Genomic DNA, 20483 nt, shown 5'->3' on the forward strand with positions numbered 1-20483 from the left:
GCAGCCTCGGCCGCGCTGTAGGAGCCAGCGCCGAACAGCATCGCTCCGCCAAGCAGGGCTCGCGGAATCTGGGCCAGTCGCAAGAGCGTCATGGATGGCGCATGCGCACTGCCGGCGGCTAGTGCTGTCTGCCCAGCTTAACCGAATCCCTCCCCTACACTAGAAGCGCCGTTCGCCAATTGAGCGCTCACAGGCTGCTGGGCTCTGGTGCGCGCACCCGCTCAGCACTCTTACTCCCCGGAGCGCGCGCGCGCTCCCGCTCCCTGACGCGCGCTCGCTCCGCGCTGTGTCTCTCGCGCCCGCTCGCTCAGTCAGAAGCTCCGTTAAGCGACGGCAGGTTCCTGTTTCCGTATTTTCACCCCCCCTCCAGACCCGCGTCCGCGCGCCGACGCCTCCTGCAAGCCGGCACCCGCAGCAGGAGGGGAGCCGGCGGGCGCTGCTGCTGCTACTCGGGTAAGAGGTTGCGGGGGTCCGGGTGTGGAGGCGCTGAGAAGCGGAGGGGGAGCCGATTCGGGGCTGCTCCAGCTGCCGCTCCCCATCCCTCCCCGGGCCTGGGCTGCGGAGGCTCGAACGCGGCTCAGCGGCTGCCGCCGGTGGGGGAAGGGGAGAGCGTCCCCCGCCGGGTGCCAGGCTCCCCGCGTGGTGCCACGGGCCGGGGCCTGAGCCGCTGGGGAGCAGGGGGCTGCTGAACCCCTGTGCGCGGCGGGGCCGCTGGCCGGCCCCCGGGGAGCCGCGTGCGAGTCCCGAGCTCCCGCAGCGAGTCGCCGGGGGAGCGCGGAGCGGGCTGCGCGGGCGGAGGCGGCGCTCCTGGGGCCGGGCTGCCGCGGGGTTCGGGGAGGGGAGCGCTGCTGTCGTCCTGCGAGCTGCCGCCGCCGCCGCGAGGGAAGAGGCGGCGGCGGCGGCGGCGGCGGCAAACTTCACTCACCCGGCAGATGCCCCGGCCCCGCAGTCAGTCTTTGCAGGGTGAAATGACGAGCAGAAAATGCTGGTGGTGGGAGTGGTTCTCCGGTGAGCCCCCTTAACGTGAAGGGCCCCGCGGAGCCCAGAGGAGTGACTGCCCCACGAATCCGCTCCGAAGTCGGTTACTGCCGGGCGCTTGCCCACACGAGGATCTTTAACCATCTTCCACCGCGTATTAATTTACAGGACTTTGAATTGTAGTGTAGATAAGGCACTGGTGCTTGTTCCTAGGCATGTTTAATTCTAGGGATGCTGTTGCCAGTTGATTGTTTATGGCAGCACCCGCTGTGTGCTAGTTGCTTTCCAAACACTCAGAAGGGGTGGGCCTTGTTTAAAAAAAAACATAATGTAAGTAAGGACAGACCAGTAAACAGAGGTTAGGGGAAAGGGGACAAGGGTAGTCATATTACCTACAATTTATTACATCAGTCATCTTACTTGTTGCCTTGTGCTCTCAGCAACTGTTTGTTTGTTTATATCACCTTGTTGTCTCATTATTTAGATAACATATAGCGCTTGAGTGCAGAGGTCCAGACATATGCTATATGTTGTAGGATTGGGCCTTAGACTGTAAACTCTTTGAGACAGAGACTGTTTTTGGGTTTGTCTGCACTATGGAGATTATACTGACATAGCTATGTCAGTACAGCCTTATAGTGTTGACACAATTTACGCTGACAGAGGGATTTTTCTGTCGTTGTAGGAACACCACCACCCTAAACAACGTGAGCTATGTCAAGCACTCTTCTGTTAATATAGTACGTCTACACTGGGAATTATATTGGCATAACTATATCAGGGATATGGTTTTTTTTTACACCCCCAACTGACTATGCCTATATAACTCTCATGTGTAGACCAAGCCATACAGCCAGAGTCGAGTGGGGCCATGGTTTGCCCATGCTACCCTGTTGGTGCTACTCCAATACAGATATTATATAATAATACATTATGTCTGGGAACGTACTTGTGTTCTGCTTATATTAGAATTTACAATCATGTTTAGTTGGCATGTTACAGTAGCATTTTTAATAATTTTCTATCAATTTCTAGGCATTGTCTAACGGTCATGGGGATATTTCGAAATGGCCATTTAGAAGTGAGGTAGTTCTTGGGTTTCACAATATTATCAGGTCAATTTTTTGAAAATCATCCTTATCTTAAGTAACAAAAAACTCAAAGTTGTAAACTGTATGGGCAACTATAAAGGCAGTTGATATTTGCTGGTTCCCTGTGTGGTCACTAAAAACAGATTTTACAGTAATCTTTTTACATGTATTAAAGTTCACAATCAACAATATTTATATTGGTGACTACAATTTGAATGACAGACTTTTATTTTTAATAATCTGTATTTGCTTGGATGCTGCAGCTGTACAAGCTTGTACACTGCCAAAATTGTATGAGCACTTGCCTAAAATAATTTCAAGATGAAATCATTCTGCATTGTGCAGCGAAGCAGTGTTTTGCTAAATTCCCTCCCCCCCCCACACAACATACCAGCCAGTTTTTCCATGTATAAAGTGTAATTAGTTATTCATATTTCTGAGCAAGCTGTTCAATAAAGAGGATAAAGTAAGAAGCAGACACTGGAATGCTGAATTGCACAAGTTCAGTATCTCAGACGTAGACAACTGGAGATGTGTATCTGACAGCTGAAGAATGTAGGCGGTCTTAAAGTTGTAACTGCTTTTTCTCTTGTTGCTTGATTTTGTTTAGAATCTTGTCTGAGTAAATTAGCTAAGCAACTGAAAGGAAACTCTGTGACTACAAGAACAGGTGTAAAACATCTTTATACTTTCTCCAGAACAAATGGATTAATAAAATCAGCAAGGATACTAAGATCCATAGAGTTTTAGTAGTTTCTGTAATCTAATTTTAATTGTTTATGATCACTGTATTAAGGTGCAAACAAAGAGATTAGTTTGAGTGTATAATGGAATTGTGTTGAAGATGATAAATGTATTAGACAGTTCCTGAAATACCCATCTGATTAAGAAAAGTTTTAATCCGTTCAGACCTATTGTAGCTGTATACATGAGTGCCCTGCTTACCCGTTGTATTTTAGATTGAATGAATTTCAAAGTCTTGTTTGTGGATTTTGGCTATCCATTTTGTGATCAGTCTTTTCAGCATAATTTCAGGGATTCAGTGATATCTTCTGAAAGAAATAGTTGAATTTGAGTATTTAAATCTTTTGTATAGTCAGAGTTTAAAATAAAAAGTAATTACAATATTGTTAGACTGGTCTGGAGGGGGAGCTAGTGTCAAAGGAAAATATAACTTCATTTATGCTAGAATCGTTCAAAAGCCTGCAGATCTATTTCCAGTTTGACCATGGGATATACCAATACCATAAAGAAAAGAAATGTAGATTTATGGTAGACCATTCAAAAAACTGCAAATCTCTTTCCAGTTTGATCACAGGATGGACCAATAATACAATAAAGAAATATAGATAATGCATATTATATCTGAATGTTTATAATGTATCTGTACTAATGTATACTAGACGTCATATAAAAAAAGTGATACATCTGCATTATATGTAGCCAAACCGGACAGTCTCTACGCAAAAGAATAAATGGACACAAATCTGACATCAGGAATCATAACATTCAAAAACTGGTAGGAGAACACTTCAGCCTCTCTGGCCACTCAGTAGAAGATTTAAGGGTGGCAATTTTGCAACAGAAAAGCTTAAAAAACAGATTCCAACGAGAAACTGCTGAGCTTAAATTAATATGCAAACTAGATACCATTAACTTGGGTTTGAACAGAGACTGGGAGTGGCTGGGTCATTACACATATTGAATCTATTTCCCTTAGTTAAGTATCCTCACACCTTGTCAACTGTCTAAATGGGCCATCTTGATCATCATGACAAAAGTTTTTTTCTCTTGCTGATAATAGCTCATCTTAACTAATTAGCCTCTCACAGTTTGTATGGCAACTTCCAACTTATCTGTGTGTGTATATATATATATATATATCTTAGGGAATCATAGAATATCAGAGTTGGAAGGGACCTCAGGAGATCATCTAGTCCAACCCCCTGCTCAAAGCAGGCACAATCCCCAATTTTTTTTTTTTTTTTGCCCCAGATCCCTAAATGGCCCCCTCAAGGATTGAACTCACAACCATGGGTTTAGCAGGCCAATGCTCAAACCACTTACTATATGTTCCATTCTATGCATCCGATGAAGTGGACTGTAGCCCATGAAAGCTTATGCTCTAATAAATTTGTTAGTCTCTAAGGTGCCACAAGTACTCGTGTTCTATATGCATTATATACACATACATACTGTATGTGCTTGTTCGCAAGCACACACACAAACTCCTCTACTAACAGAACATTATGAAGGTTATAAAGTCAAGCACTCACAGGTTACAAAATGCCAGAGTTAAGATTGGCTGTACAGCCTTAATTCAGACCTCTTGTGCATATGCACTATGATACAATCTTTAGTTACATGACCACGTACTATTTTTCCACAGGACCCCTGCCTCATTCAGTGCACAAGATAAATCTGCTCTGGGGATAAATCAAGGTTGAGTAGGAAAGTAAGCTCTTGACTTGTAGGATCCCATCTTCATTTGTTGCACAATTTGGAACATGTGTAACAAATGAGGCAAGGGTTTGTAAGAAGAGGAAAAAATGGGGTCTCATGATTAAAGCAGATGAATGCTGACCTGGAGAATTGGATTCTGTCCCTTCCTTTGCTACAGAGTTTCTATGTAATGCTAAGCAACTCACTTAAATCAGACTTTTTACATGTGGTTACTAATTGTTTCTCTCATTTTCTGGGTGCCTGACTTGAGATCCTGGGATCTGATTTGCAGAAGTGCTGACCAGTCACAGCTGCAGTTAAAGTCAATTGAAACTGTGCTTCGAACATATATTGTGCTAAATAATCTTAAAAAATCAGATTGGGCACCCAAATTTAGTGGATACTTTTGAGCTTAATCTCTTTGTGCCTCAGTTCCTCATCTGTAAAAGGGATAATAATAGCCCCTCACTTCAAAGGGGTATTGTGAAAATAAATTCATTAATGTTCATGAAGCACTCAGATACTGTAATGATGAGCATCATAGAAAAGCCCATGAGGAATCTGATAAATTTGTTTTTAGAGCTGGGTTTGAATAATATGTGATAAAGAAGGTATGGAGCCACACATAGAACAGTATGGAAAAAACAAAATATCAAATAGTTAAGCAAGCACCATTCGTCCTATGCACTGAATGGGATAGGGTTCTGTGGATAAAATGGTGTGTGATCATGTAGTTAAACTGTTTCACAATGCATATGCACAAGGGGGTTGAATTAAAGTTTCACAGGCAACATTAATTTTCTGGTGTTTCCTAACTTGATCTTGTAACCTTAAAAATGTTTGTATTATCTAATTTCCTAGTTTTTTAAAGAAACAAATTGAAAAAACAAGAATTTCATCATCTGGTGGCATATAGACACCAACATGAGTCATCAGCAGGGTTGGAACGTTTAGATCAACCACACAGACCTCTGCCACTTGTGCTAATGGAATAAATGACAGCAGTATTAGGCTGTCATCATCTATTTGGACTAGTGCCAGAGGGAGATGAGACATGCCAGTAGGTTTAACAGTTGTTTGCTGACAGCAGAGGAATGGTCAGATGCAAGAACCTTGGGTCCCATTCCAAGTTATGGAGAGGGGTGTGTTCTAGTGCAGTGGTTCTCAAACTAGGGCTGCTGCTTGTTCAGGGAAAGCCCCTGGTGGGCCGGACCAGTTTGTTTACCTGCCGCGTCCACAGGTTAGGCCGATCGCGGCTCTCACTGGCCTGGAGCGGTGAACCACGGCCAATGGGGGCTGCAGGAAGGGCGGCCAGCACATCCCTCAGCCCGTGCCACTTCCCGCAGCCCACATTGGCCTGGAGCAGCGAACCGCGGCCAGTGGGAGCTGTGATCGGCCAAACCTGCGGATGCGGCAGGTAAACAAACCAGCCCGGCCTGCCAAGGACTTTCCCCGAACAAGCGGCGGCCCTAGTTTGAGAACCACTGTTCTAGTGAGCATAGAGTTTTCTGTTTATTTCCCCCCTCCAAACTGTGACCCCTTCTGAGCTATCCCTTACGTTCTCTCCTTCCTGTCTCTTCCCCACTTTGGCTATTCATCCCAATCCTATTCTCCTCACCTAACCAGTCCCAGTCTCTGCTCCTCAGGTTTTCATACCAGCCTGTCTCCTTGACCAGAGGGTTCTAGTCTCGCCTCTTCAGACACCCAGTCCCAGTGTCCCCCTCCAATCCCAATCTCCTTGCCTAGCTAGTTCCAGTTCCCTCCCTCCTGGGCTTTGATCCAATCTGTTTCTCTCCCTCATCCTGCTTGCCAGTTGCCCATTCCCTTTGGATCCCAGTGCCAATCTTTCTCCCAGGCTCTTTGACCAATCTCATTGTCCTGTACCCTCCCTGCAGCTCCTTGTCCCAATCTCTTCACCCAGCCAGCCCCGCTTCTCCTCCGACACCACAACTCCTCATCATGTCACTTGTTCTCAGCCCCATTCTCTTTGTCCAGCGAGTCTTAGTTCCCCTCCCCCATCCCACTAACTGACTCCCAGTCTTTTCCGTACACCATTTCCTTTTCTGGCTCCTAGACCCTGCCCCCCAGTCCTAGTTTCCTACTTCTATTTCTCCCCCCCTTCTCAGCAGTTATGGCTTGTCCCCTCTGTGTTCATATTAGACAGCTTCCTCCTGCACGCTTCACTGAGAGCAGTACACAGGAGAGATATGGCTCTCCACTTTCATTTCAGGTGCCTGCACCAGGACCCAGCACAGCCCGCAGCCTCCCAGAGCTGAAATTGCAGGGGAAGTCCTACTCAGTCCCCTACAGTCCAGGGCTGCAGCAAGCTCAGTGGAGATGAATTCAAGCAATTTATCTGCTAAAATTATATAGTCTCTATTGTGCAAACTGATTTATTTATTTATTTTCCAAAAGCCAAATTCTGGCAGATTTTCACAGGAATGGCAAAAATCACATCCCTTATACATAGGCCACCACTCCTCTGACAAATTTCAGGTCCCTGATCCAATGCATTGGGGTGCTAGAGCTGCTCAAGGAAAAGGTTGCCATTTTTTTTTCAGCCTGGGCAAAACAACATATTTTTCCATAGCCTTGTTCTTGAAAACATCTGAACTGTGTTTGCTGATTTTTTCCAAAACAGTTCAGCCTTGGGTGTACACTTGGAATGGAAAACTTCAGCCTGAGTGGCTGAAGTTTGGCAAAGTTATATTCAACTGAAAACTGTTTTATAATAAGGAGTGTCTGCTAACCTTAATAATAGGTGGTGCTTCCAGCCTTGCCTATAATTAAGGATAAGATTATGTCACGGAATTCACAGATTCTGTGACTTTCAGAGACCTCTGTGACATTTTCAGCTTCAGCTCCAGGGTGGCAGGGCCGGAGTTCTCAGCAGGTATGGGGGACCCAGAACTCTCAACCAGTATGTGGGGGAGGGGCCCCTGGATCTCTCAGCTGGCACGGGCAGTGGGTAGGCCCCCCTGGAGCTGTTGGCCACTGCAACAGTATGTGCTGGACCCCTCCTCCTCTCTCACTGGGGCTCAGGCTCTTCCCCACCCCCCCAGCCGCCCGCGCTTGAACTTGTAACATTTTAATTTTAAAAATTAAAGGGGGGAGGGATACCTCAGTGGTTTGAGCATTGGCCTGCTAAACCCGGGGTTGTGAGTTCAATCCTTGAGGGGGCCATTTAGGGATTTGTGACATAAATTGGGGATTGGTCCTGCTTTGAGCAGGGGGTTGGACTAGATGACCTCCTGAGGTCCCTTCCAATCCTGATATTTCTATGATTTTCTATGATTCTGTGAATTTCCAGTGGGAACTTTTTTCTGATGATGTAATACTGTTGAGAATTGGTGGTCAATTCTGACTTTAAAACTTCCCAATCTAAAACTTTTGTGTTAAACTTGTCCCATTGTTTGAAATCTTTTTAACCCACACTAATAATCTTAAAGGGAACATAAAATAGAGAGCTGTGGGGGAGGGAGAAGAGGATATTCCCATGCTGTTAGTCTGACCGCAACATGTTTGTTAAATATCTCGCCTCAAGTCTTTAAATCATAACTATGCCTGAGGCAAAGTGCTATTGTTAAATGATTGTCAGGAGGTGCTTTAATTGTGATGCAAGCTGCCATCAGCAGAGATATTCAACTGATACTTCACTGGAGAACTCAACATCTCCAGTGGTTGGCAAGTAGGGATCCCAAGGTCTGAATGCATCCAATGAAGGGAGCTGTAGCTCACGAAAGCTTATGCTCAAATACATTTGTTAGTCTCTAAGGTGACACAAGTACTCCTTTTCTTTTTGCGAATACAGACTAACACGGCTGCTACTCTGAAACAAGGTCTCTTTGTAAGTGGTGGTTTCTGCAACAAAGCATAGTAAATTTCTAGGGGATCTACAGGTAGCTGTTTTACCTAGTTCCTTCTAACATCAGCCGAAATGAAAATGTGATCTACATAGTTTACTTGTTTGCATATTGTGATACAGCAGGGCCGGGGAGCAGTGGGAGAGTGGTAGAGGAGAGATATATAAGCCCTAGGCTAATTTAGGTGTGGTTTCCTGTAGACTAGGGAGAGTTGCTACAGATTAATTGGAGCACCTGTAGTCAATTAAGGCCCTGTCAGGAACCTAATAAAACCCCCTGCTTCAGGCAGTCAGGGGTGTGTGAGGAAGGAGAGAGGACTGGAGTTTGGAGGTGTGTTTCTGAGACTTGTAAAACCAGAGGATCGAAGGAAGGGAGACTCCCTCCCCCAGCATCAAAGACTGAGGTTAACTCTACCCAAGGGGGAAGAGGGTAATGAACCTGCAGGGACTGAGGGGCTGGGGCTCAGAGTGAGGAACAAACCAGACCCTCCGCCGTTTCCCTTCTCTACCACTTTCCAAGGCCACTAGTGGGGCCCTTGGTGCCCCAAGAGCAGGGGCAAGGGGTGGCATTTTAGCCCCCCACCAGCAAAAGCGCAGGACCCACCATACCAACATCGGCCATTTTGTCACAATATATAGTGTTCAGAATAAAATGGAACACTTCACGACTGATTACAGAGCTATACAGAACAATTCTGCAAGTCTAGAATTTGAGGCCTGCATTGACGCTAATTACCCTATGATGCACATTGAGAAAAAAGGTTGGTATGCTTCCACAAAATCGGACTTGCAGTTCTAAGGCATTCTTTCATTGTATGTCTGCTTGGTAACCTTATAGTGCTAAGGTGAAAGTAGTTATAGTTGCTTTTAGGGCTGTTCATTAATTGCAGTTAACTCATGCGATTAACTCAAAAAAATTAATCACAATTAAAATTAATTGCAGTTTTAACTGCACTGTTAAGCAGAATACCAGTTGAAATTTATTAAATTTTGCATATTTTTCTACATTTTCAAATATATTGATTTAAATTACAACACACAATACAAAGTGTACAGTGCTCACTTCATATTATTTTTGATTACAAATATTTGCACTGTAAAAATCATAAAAGAAATATTATTTTGAAATTCACCTCGTACAAGGACTGTAATGTAATCTCTTTATTGTGAAAGTGCAACTTACAAATGTAGGTTTTTTTGTTACATAACTGCACTCAAAAACAAAACAATATAAAACTTTAGAGCCTACAAGTCCACTCAGTCCTACTTCTTGTTCAGTGAATCTCTTAAGACAAACAAGTTTGTTTACATTTTCAGGAGATAATGCTGCCCACTTCTCAATTACAATATCATCTGAAAGTGAGAACAGGCGTTCGCATGGCACTTGTGTAGCCATGGTATTTACGTACCAGATATGCTAAACATTTGTATGCCCCTTCATGCTTCAGCCACCATTCCAGAGGAAAATGCTTCCATGTGGATGATGCTGGTTTAAAAAAAAGAAAAGTGTTAATTAAATTTGTGACTGAACTCCTTGGGGGAGAATTGTATGTCTCTTGCTCTGTTTTACCCGCAATCTGCCATATATTTCATGTTATAGCAGTCTTGAACAATGACCCAGCACATGTTGTTTATTTTAAGAACACTTTCACTGCAGATTTAATAAAATGCCAAGAAGGTACCAATGTGAGATTTCTAAAGATAGCACTTGACCTAAGGTTTAAGAATCTGAAGACCTTCCAAAAATCTGAGAGGGATGAGGTGTGGAACATGCTTTCAGAAGTCTTAAAAGAGCAACACTCCAATGCAGAAACTACAGAACCCGAACCACCAAAAAAAGAAAATCAACCTTCTGCTGGTGGCGTCTGTTTCAGATGATGACAATGAGCTGCGTCGGTCCACACTGCTTTGGATCGTTATTGAGCAGTATTTGTCATCAGCTTGGACACATGTCCTCTAGAATGGTGGCTCAGTACAGTACTTGTACTTGTATTAGGTGAGTTGAAAAATACTATTTCTCTTGTTTTTTTTACAATGCAACTATTTGTAATAAAAATATAAATATAAAGTGACCACTGTAAACTTTGTATTCTGTGTTGTAATTGAAAGCAATATATTTGAAAATGTACAAAACATCCACAAATATTTAAATAAATGGTATTCTTTTATTGTTTAACAGTGTGATTAATCATAATTAATTTTTTAAATCGCTTGACAGCCCTAATTTCTTTTAAAAGTAGAATATTTTGAGAGATTTAATAGTGACGAGTTACTCTGACAATTTTTACTTTGTAGAATTAACAATTTTGTAAAAGTTTGTGGAATAGTATTGTGCATATCTTGTGGCAGATGGTTCTGGTTAGTTTGGTTAGTTACATAATTTTTCTACCCAGGATATTTCTGCTATCCTTTTTTAATATATTATGTATTCTAAAAGTACTGTATAATACAGGTTAGTGCTGTTCCAGCTACTTCCCGATATCTTTCATTAGCCTTTTGAGTTACGTGGGTTAAACTTTTCTATAATTTAGTAGAATTTATATAGTAATAAATCAATGTTTTTATGATGAAAATAGTGGCTGTCCTTAAACTCTTTCAGATCTGAAGACTTTTTGAAACCTGTTATTATTTTGCATATATACACATTTGTTCATAAAACTTGCTTCTGTGTCTGAATACAAATCAATAGCATGAGCTGCATGTAGGAGGTGAGCATGCAAAGGTTACCTTTTTAACCTCCATAATTAACAACTGTTCTCTAGAAAATAGAGTGATTGGGGACGTAAGTCTTAATACTTCGTAATAGAATAAACATGCGTCTACTGTGGGGGGGAAAAAAATGGTCCAACTCTGTATACAAAAGACTAGAAATTCGTTGTACCACTGCTGAGCTGTGACCCTTCAGAAAAGCAGATAGTATGTACACGTGTGCTTTTGCCTCCACATAAAAACACCTATCCAAAAAAGCAATTAATTAAATTGGCACATTAACTTATGATAACTTTCCTCCTCATGCTTGGTGAGTATAAGAATGCTTTTGTTGAACAAGAAAAAAGTGATTTGTTGCAAAAATGTGCTGAAGTATTAAAATTGACAAGAGCCTTGAAGGTCTCTCTTCACCTTCCCTATCTTTCATTTTGACATCACCATAAGTAAGGAACATACTTGAAAAATCATTGAGACAAGCAGTTAAGTGTAGCCAGAGCTTCTGATAACCTCAGCTGTGCTTGGAGAGGGCCCAAGAAATTCAGGATCATAACTAAACTTTTATGATTGTGATATTAAGTAGTGTTTAAAAAATTTTTTTTTCTTAATTTTTGCCTAATGTGTAATAATGCAAACAGTTCAGGAATTCCCATAGCTAGGGCCCTACTAAATTTGCGGCCATGAAAAATGCGTCACAGGCCATGAAATCTGGTCCCTGCCCCCTCCTCCCCATAAATTCTGGTATGTTTTGTGTGCTTTTACCTTGTGCTGTACAGATTTCATGGGGGGAGACCAGCGTTTCTCAAATTGGGGGGTTCTGGCCCAAAAGAGTTGTGGGATGGGGTGGAGTGTGTTGCAAGGTTATTTTAAGGGGGAGGGTTATGGTATTGCCACCCTTACTTCTGCTCTGCCTTCAGATCTGTCTGGCTAGACAGCGGTGGCTGTTGGGCCAGCTGCCCAGCTCTGAAGGTAGTGCTCTGCCAGCAACAGCGCAGAAATAAGAGTGGCAGTACTGCAACCCCCCCCCCAACTCCTTTTTGGGTCAGGACCCCTACAATTACAACACCTGAAATTTCAGTTTTAAATAGTTGAAATCAGTAAATTTACGATTTTAAAAATCCTGTAACTGAAATTGACCAAAATGGACCATGAATTTGGTAGGGCCCTATACATGGTAAATTAGACTAGTACTCTAGTCAGGTAAACTGTATAATAGTAGCCAATACCAGCTGTTGCAGAGGAATATGGCAGGAACCATACAGTGGGCAGGTTATTACATAACTGCCCATAGTGAAACAACTTCCAATTCTCCCCAATAATTAGGGCAATTGGGGCTTACAGTATTTCAGGTGAAGGTTCCTAATAGTCGTCTTTAATCCTAACTAACCTACATTATTGCTATCTGAAAGTTTTCACGTCACTGTTCATCCACTTGATATGTTCAAAGAATTCTGATGAAGTAGAGAAGCATAATTTTCCTTTGCCAAAGTAGTGTTTGCTTGTCCCTTACACATTATGAGTAATGTGTTTTAAAATCTGTTTTTAGTTATTGTTTCAGACAATTTACCTGGTCCTGACATACAGTTCTACTGGTCTGTAATTTCTAGGATTATCGCTAGCACTTAAAAAAAAAAAAAAATTAGGTAAAACATTTGCCTGCTATCTTCTTCCAGCCCTCCTGTATAGTAGCAGGTTTTATTGAAGGAATGCCGCCAATCAGTGGTTGTCATCAAATACTTTACTCTCAAATACCTTCAAAAATTCTGAAGGAATACTGTCTGGTTCTGGTTATTTGTTGCTCTTTAGTTTATCAGCCTGTACCACCATCCTCCTTTTATTTTAAAAAACACGTAAATTCCTGACAGTAGTTCATCTTTATTTCAAGAGAACCGTGGGAGTAACGCAACGGGTTCTTAGATCTCTGGTGTTATTACCTCAGCATCCCTGTCTTGGAACCTGGGTTTTCCTCTTTGGTTCTGCAGTCTTCATTGCTCTTGCCTTCCAGCCAAAGAAAAAGACACCCCTTCCAAGTGTAAAAAGTCCCAAATAAAGAAGTATTCTCTAGACTCAGTTCTTTACCCTTGCTGATGCAGGATTGCCTTTCTTGGGCTAAATAATGTCTTCATCTTCCCTGGGCTACAGATGCCTTCTTTTTTCTCCCTGGGCTCCAGTAGTTCTTTACCCTGTTGATGCAGGGGTTTGAAGGTGGCGTTCTTCCTGTCTTCTCTGGAAGCAGAAGCCCAACTCTCCTAAACAAGGATTTACAACAGCAACTGAGCCTCCATCCCACCCCAGTACTATATTGTCTGAGCCTTTCCTTCTTCCATCATAGCCCCTTGCATCCTTTCACAGTCTGTTGTCATAGGCCTTTTCAACAACCCTATTATTGGGTCAGAGTTTCCTAAACTCTCTTGGCAGAAAGCTGCTCTCCAGATTCCATCTCCCCTGGTCTTTCAGTACCACCACCTGCTCTCTGTTGGTGTCTCTGAGCCCCTCCTGGCTTCTGCAGAAAAATCTCACCCAACATCTTGATTCAATCCTGGTCTCTGTTCTTCTGAGCCAAGAACAACACTTTATATAATTCTGGCACAGTCACATGGCTCCTGGTTCATATGACCTATCTGGGCCTACTTCTCCCATTAGTCCCTCTTGGGAAAACATCTCTCAGAATTCCTCTCCTGTAAAGGCCTAAATCCCCAATAAAAGGCTGATGGGTGGTGCCTGTTCTTAATGAAGCCAGCAGACTCTGGTAGTTATCTGTTCAACACCCTTACCAATAAAGATGGATGTAAAACTTCTTTGCTGTTTTCTTCTGTTCTTTAATTTTTTCCTTTATCCCTTGGTAGGAGTAAAATAATTACCATGGTTCATTTGTATTGCAATAGCAACTGATACATCGGCTGCTTGGTAAACTAGATGGGCGCAAACAATAAGCATTGCAGTGCAACCAAATGTAGTGTCATGCATCTAGGAACAAAAATGCAGGGCATACTTACAGGATAGAAGATACCGTCCTGGGAAGTAGTGATTTAGAGAAACTGGGGGCGTCATGGTAAACAATCAGCTGAACATAAGCTCCCAGTATGGTGCTTTGGACAAAAGGCGAGTAGATCCTTGGATGTATAAAAAGAGGAATATTGAGTAGGAGTAGAGAGGTTATGTTACCTTTATATTTGACGCTGGTGCGACCATTCCTGGAATATTATCCGAGACTGGTGTCTATAATTCAAGAAGGTTGTTAATAAATTAGAGAGGAGCTATGACAATAAGGAAAGGATAGGAAAACATTCTTTATACTGATAGAATCAAAGAGCTCAGTCTATTTAGTTATTAAAGAGAAAGCTAAGGGGTGACTTCATCATTGTCTATGAGTATCTATATGGGAATAGCAGTCTGATGATAATAGGCTCTTCAGTCTAGTAGACAAAGGTATAACAAGATCCAGTGACTGGAGGTTGAAGCTAGACAAATTCAGACCAAAATTAAGGTTCAGGTTTTTAACATTTGGGGTAATTATTCATTGGAACAACATATGTAGATTCTCCATCACTGGCAATATAAAAACCAAGATAGGATGTTTTTTTAAAAAATATGCTCTAATTCAAACAGGAATTAATTTAGGCTAGTCCTGTGGCCTATGTTCTGCAAGAGGTCAGACTAGATGATCACAATGGTCCCTTCTGGCCTTATAATTTGAGTCTATACTCAAATATTCTAGTTAGGCTCAAAACTCTTGACTTCATTAGGGCTCTGTATGGGCCTAGAAATCTATCTATGTGGATCCAATTGTAGTATTGGGGTCATGATCTGTACATTTATTGTCCTGGGAGTTCCAAGTTGATAGTGGTCCTTTAAAATAACCCACTCTTTTTTTTAGAAGTCCCAGATGAACATTTACGGTTAGAAGTAATAATAATGGAGAGAATTCCAAATGTAATACATTTTTCTTTACAGTATAAGAGCTTGCTAGAGGTTCAGAATGTTTCTTGAAATGTCTCTCAAAATTCTGATCACAACATTTTCCTAGTTCATCTGAAATGAAGCTCTTAAATTTAAGCTCTAATTGAACAGTTAAAATTCTTCTCTAATTTATAACCCTACACAGCCTAAGTGGGAATCTGGGGACAGATTTAGGAGTAGAGTTCCATCCTTGAAAATATTAGTGGTATAACTGTACTGATGAATGGCTGAATAAATCTACCTTGATTAAGGAAGATGGAATCATTTTAGTAACGGAGCCTTTCGCTCCATGGAGGCTAAACTAGCTCTTAATAGGAAGGTGGTTGTCAAGGTCAGATTGAGGCACGTTGAAGGGACAGTGTGGAGAAACAGGCAAAGTAACTGCCAATATGTATCCATTTTGGGGCTAAACACAGGATGGCAGTCTCCAGGGCTTTCAGTCTGGCTCCTTTAATCAACATTACATCAATTTGGACTAGCCCATTTACATCTTTTTTTATATGTTGTCTTTCATTCTAATGTCCTGATAGTTACACACTGATTTTAATCAGTGTACAACTTTAAAAAAGGTATTAGTCTTTCACCATTAAGTAGGACAGAAATGACTAATTTGTAAAGAGCCACACATAAAAGAAGCATCAGATTATATACACAGCAAAACAGACAGAAGACAAACAAATATTTAGATATTTTGTTACCTTTTATTTGATACCCATAATACATTTACCTTTTAAAAAAAAAAAAAAACCCCAGCACCACGTCCAGTTATTTTCAATATTAACATTTGGTAGACATGCCCCGTCTGTGAAATGTGTAATCAGAGATTTCACTCAATTTAATAGAATCACGAGAAACATCATGTCATAGGTGTTTGTAATGATGCTCACTCTGTAATATGGTAACACTGTGTTAAATAAATCTGGTGACTATGGTACATCTACACAGCAGTTAAACACTTGTGACTGGCCTGGGTCAGCTGACTTGGGCTGGGGCTGCAGGGCTGTAAAACTTCTATGTAGATGCTTAGGCTGGATTTTGTCCCAGAACCTGGGCTCCAGCCCAAGCTTGAATGCCCGAACACTGCAGTTAAACAGCAGTATCGCCTGAGTCAGCTGACATGGGCCAGCTGCTGGTGTTTAATTGTAGTGTAGACATACAATAGATTCCTGTATGTCTCCTTAAACAAAAGCTTATTGTTGTAATGATTGTTTTGTTTCTGATTTTTACATGGCAAGGATTAATAAACCTGTTAATACTTTCTTAATTAAATAGTTTAAAAAAAAAAAACAAAAAAGCATCAGAGGAAAAAGCAGAGATTGCCTAATAGGTAGTCAAGGTGAAGGATAAGTGAGCAAGCATAACTGTTTCAGGAAAAACCTTCATATGCTCAAAGGGCCAACTAATAGTGGATTCTCCTTAATCTCAGCACTTATTTAGTCCTTTTATTAAAGTGACAGTGACTCAAATTTTTGGGTATGTCTACACTATGAAATTAGATCGAATTTATAGAAGTCGGTTTTGTAGAAAGCGTTTTTATACAGTCGATTTGTGTGTCCCCCCCACACAAATGCTCTAAGTGCATGGAGTCGGTGGAGTGTGTCCACAGTACCGAGGCAACCGTCAACTTCCGGAGCATTGCACTGTGGGTGGCTATCCCACAGTTCCCGCAGTCTCCGCTGCCCATTTGAATTCTGGGTAGAAATCCCAGTGCCTGATGGGGCTAAAACATTGTCGTGGGTGGTTCTGGGTACATATCGTCAGGCCCCCCTTCCCTCCCTCCTTCCATGAAAGTAAGGCAGACAATTGTTTTGCTCCTTTTTTCTTGAGTTACCTGTGCGGACGCTATACCATGGCAAGCATGGAGCCCGCTTAGCTAACCGTCACCGTATGTCTCCTGGGTGCTGGCAGACGCGGTACTGCATTGCTACACAGCAGCAGTTTATCGCCTTTTGGCAGCAGACAGTGCAGTATGACTGGTAGCCATCGTCGACGTAGTCCTGGGTGCTCTTTTAACCAACCTCAATGAGGTCAGGGGCGCCTGGGCAAACATGGGAGTGACTCAGCCAGGTTATTTCCCTTTTAAGTTTCGTCTCATGGCGATTGAGTCCTACCGGCAGTGCACTGTCTTTTAATCAGCAGCCAGCACAAGATGAAGGCCAGCAGTCATGCTGCAATGTCTTCTGCTGAGCACCTAGGAGATGACGATGGCTAGCGGTCATACTGCACAGTCTGCTGCCAGCAAGATGTATAAAGATAGATGAAGTGGCTCAAAACAAGAAATAGACCAGATTTGTTTTGTATTCATTTTCTCCTCCCTCCCTCCGTGAAATCAATGGCCTGCTAAACCCAGTTTTGAGTTCTATCTTTGTGGTTTTGAGTTCTATTCTTGAGGGGGCCATTCAGTTTCTCACAAAGCCACTCCCTTTGTTGATTTTAATTCCTTGTAAGCCATATCGTCAGTCGCCCCTCCCTCTGTCAGGGCAGTGGCAGACAATTGTTCCACGCCTTTTTTCTGTGCAGATGCCATACCACGGCAAGCATGGAGCCTGCTCAGATCACTTTGGCAATTAGGAGCACATTAAACACCACACGCATTATCCAGCAGTATATGCAGCACCAGAACCTGGCAAAGAGAAACCAGGCGAGTAGGTGACGTCAGTGCGGTGACGAGAGTGATGAGGACATAGACACAGACTTCTCTCAAAGCACGGGCCCTGGCAATGTGGGCATCATGGTGCTAATGGGGCAGGTTCATGTGGTGGAACACCGATTCTGGGCTCGGGAAACAAGCACAAACTGGTGGGACCGCAAAATGTTGCAGGTCTGGGATGATTCCCAGTGGCTGCGAAACTTTCACGTGCATAAGGGCATTTTCATGGAACTTTGTGACTTGCTTTTCCCTGCCGTGTGGCGCAAGAATACCAAGATGAGAGCAGCCCTCACAGCTGAGAAGCAAGTGGCAATAGCCCTGTGGAAGCTTGCAACACCAGACAGCTACCGGTCAGTCGGGAATCAATTTGGAGTGGGCAAATCTACTGTGGCGGCTACTCTGAAGCAAGTAGCCAATGCAATCAAAGATCTGCTGATATCAAGGATAGTGACCCTGGGAAATGTGCAGGTCATAGTGGATGGCTTTGCTGCAATGGGATTCCCTAACTGTGGTGGGGCCATAGATGGAACCCGTATCCCTATCTTGGCACCGGAGCACCAAGCTGGCGAGTACATAAACCGCAAGGGGTACTTTTCAATAGTGCTGCAAGCGCTGGTGGATCACAAGGGACGTTTCACCAACATCAACGTGGGATGGCCTGGGAAAGGTACATGACGCTCGCATCTTCAGGAACTCTGGTCTGTTTGAAAAGCTGCAGGAAGGGACTTCCTTCCCAGACCAGAAAATAACCGTTGGCGATGTTGAAATGCCTATAGTTATCCTTGAGGACCCAGCCTAACCTTAATGCCATGGCTCATGAAGCTATACACAGGCAGCCTGGACAGTAGTCAGGAGCTGTTCAACTACAGGCTGAGCAAGTGCAGAATGGTGGTAGAATGTGCATTTGGATGTTTAAGAGCGCGCTGGTGCAGTTTACTGACTCGGTTAGACCTCAGCGAAACCAAGATTTCCACTGTTATTACTGCTTGCTGTGCGCTCCACAATCTCTGTGAGAGTAAGGGGGAGACGTTTATGGTGGGGTGGGAGGTTGAGGGAAATCGCCTGGCTGCTGGTTACGCACAGCCAGTCACCAGGGCGGTTATAAGAGCACAGGAGGGCGCGGTGCGCATCAGAGAAGCTTTGAAAACCAGTTTCATGACTGGCCAGGCTACGGTGTGACAGTTCTGTTTGTTTCTCCATGATGAAACCTCCCACCCCTTAGTTCACTCTACTTCCCTGTAAGCTAACCACCCTCTCCTCCTCCCTTCGATCACCGCTTGCAGAGGCAATGAAGTTACTGTTGCTTTACATTCATGCATTCTTTATTAATTCATCACACAAATGGGGGATAACTACCAAGGTAGCCCAGGAGGGGTGGTGGAGGAGAGAAGCACCGGGAGGGATGGTGGAGGAGTGAAGGACAAGGCCACACAGCACTTTAAAAGTTTAAAACTTTAAAACTTATTGAATGCCAGCCTTCTGTTGCTTGGGCAATCCTCTGGGGTGGAGTGGGTGGCCGGAGGCCCCCCCACTGCGTTCTTGGGCGTCTGGGTGAGGAGGCTATCCAACTTGGGGAGGAAGGCGGTTGGTTACACAAGGGCTGTAGCGGAGGTCTGTACTCCTGCAGCTCAGCCATACGCTGGAGCGTATTAGTTGGATCCTCCAGCAGCCTCAGCATTGAATCCTGCCTCCTCTCATCACGCTGCCTCCACCTTTCAGCTTCAGCCCTCTCTTCAGCCCGCCACCTCTCCTCCCGGTCATTTTGTGCTTTCCTGCACTCTGACATTGTCTGCCTCCACGCGTTCGTCTGTGCTCTGTCAGTGTGCGAGGACAGCATGAGGTCAGAGAACATTTCATCGCAAGTGCATTTTTTTCACCTTCTAATCTTCGCTAGCCTTTGGGAAGGAGAAGATCCTGTGATCCTTGAAACACATGCAGCTGGTGGAGAAAAAAAAAGGGACAGTGGTATTTAAAAAGACGCATTTTATAGAACAATGGGTACACTCTTTCATGGTAAACCTTGCTGTTAACAGTACATACAGAGCACGTGTGCTTTCGTTCCAAGGTCGCATTTTGCCTCCCCCCAGCGCGTGGCTAGCCCCTCCCCCCTCCCTGTGGCTAACAGCGGGGAACATTTCTGTTCAGCCACAGGCAAACAGCCCAGCAGGAACAGGCACCTGTGAATGTCCCCTTAAGAAAAGCACCCTATCTCAACCAGGTGACCATGAATGATATCACTCTGCTGAGGATAACACAGAGAGATAAAGAACGGATGTTGTTTGAACGCCAGCAAACATACGCTGCAATGCTTTGTTCTACAATGATTCCCGAATACGTGCTACTGGCCTGCAGTGGTAAAGTGTCCTACCATGGTGGATGGAATAAGGCTGCCCTCCCCAGAAACGTTTTGCAAAGGCTTTGGGAGTACATCCAAGAGAGCCGCAAATGCCAAGGCAAATTAATCATTAAAGATGCTTGCTTTTAAACCATGTATAGTATTTTAAAAGATACACTCACCAGAGGTCCCTTCTCCGCCTGCTGGGTCCAGGAGGCAGCCTTGGGTGGGTTCGGGGGGTACAGGCTCCAGATCTAGGGTGAGAAACAGTTCCTGGCTGTCGGGAAAACCGGTTTCTCCGCTTGTTTGCTGTGAGCTATCTACAACCTCCTCCTCCTCCTCCTCATCTCCCTCATCCCCAAAACCTGCTTCCATGTTGCCTCCATCTCCATTGAAGGAGTCAAACAACACGGTTGGGGTTGTGGTGGCTGAACCCCCTAAAATGGCATGCAGCTCATC

At 43.7% G+C, this 20483-nt stretch overlaps 1 protein-coding gene across 1 annotated transcript in view; it reads left to right on the plus strand.

Annotated features, from left to right (window-relative positions):
- The first annotated feature begins 282 nt into the window (after positions 1-282).
- The window catches only part of FUT8 (fucosyltransferase 8), a 277116-nt gene continuing 256915 nt past the window's right edge, over positions 283-20483 (plus strand). The window contains exon 1 of the mRNA XM_077818682.1: positions 283-453. The gene's annotated coding sequence lies outside the window, so the exon portion shown is untranslated. The remainder of the gene's footprint in view (positions 454-20483) is intronic.

Source organism: Eretmochelys imbricata, chromosome 6, assembly GCF_965152235.1.
Source record: "Eretmochelys imbricata isolate rEreImb1 chromosome 6, rEreImb1.hap1, whole genome shotgun sequence".
NCBI lineage: Eukaryota > Metazoa > Chordata > Testudines > Cheloniidae > Eretmochelys > Eretmochelys imbricata.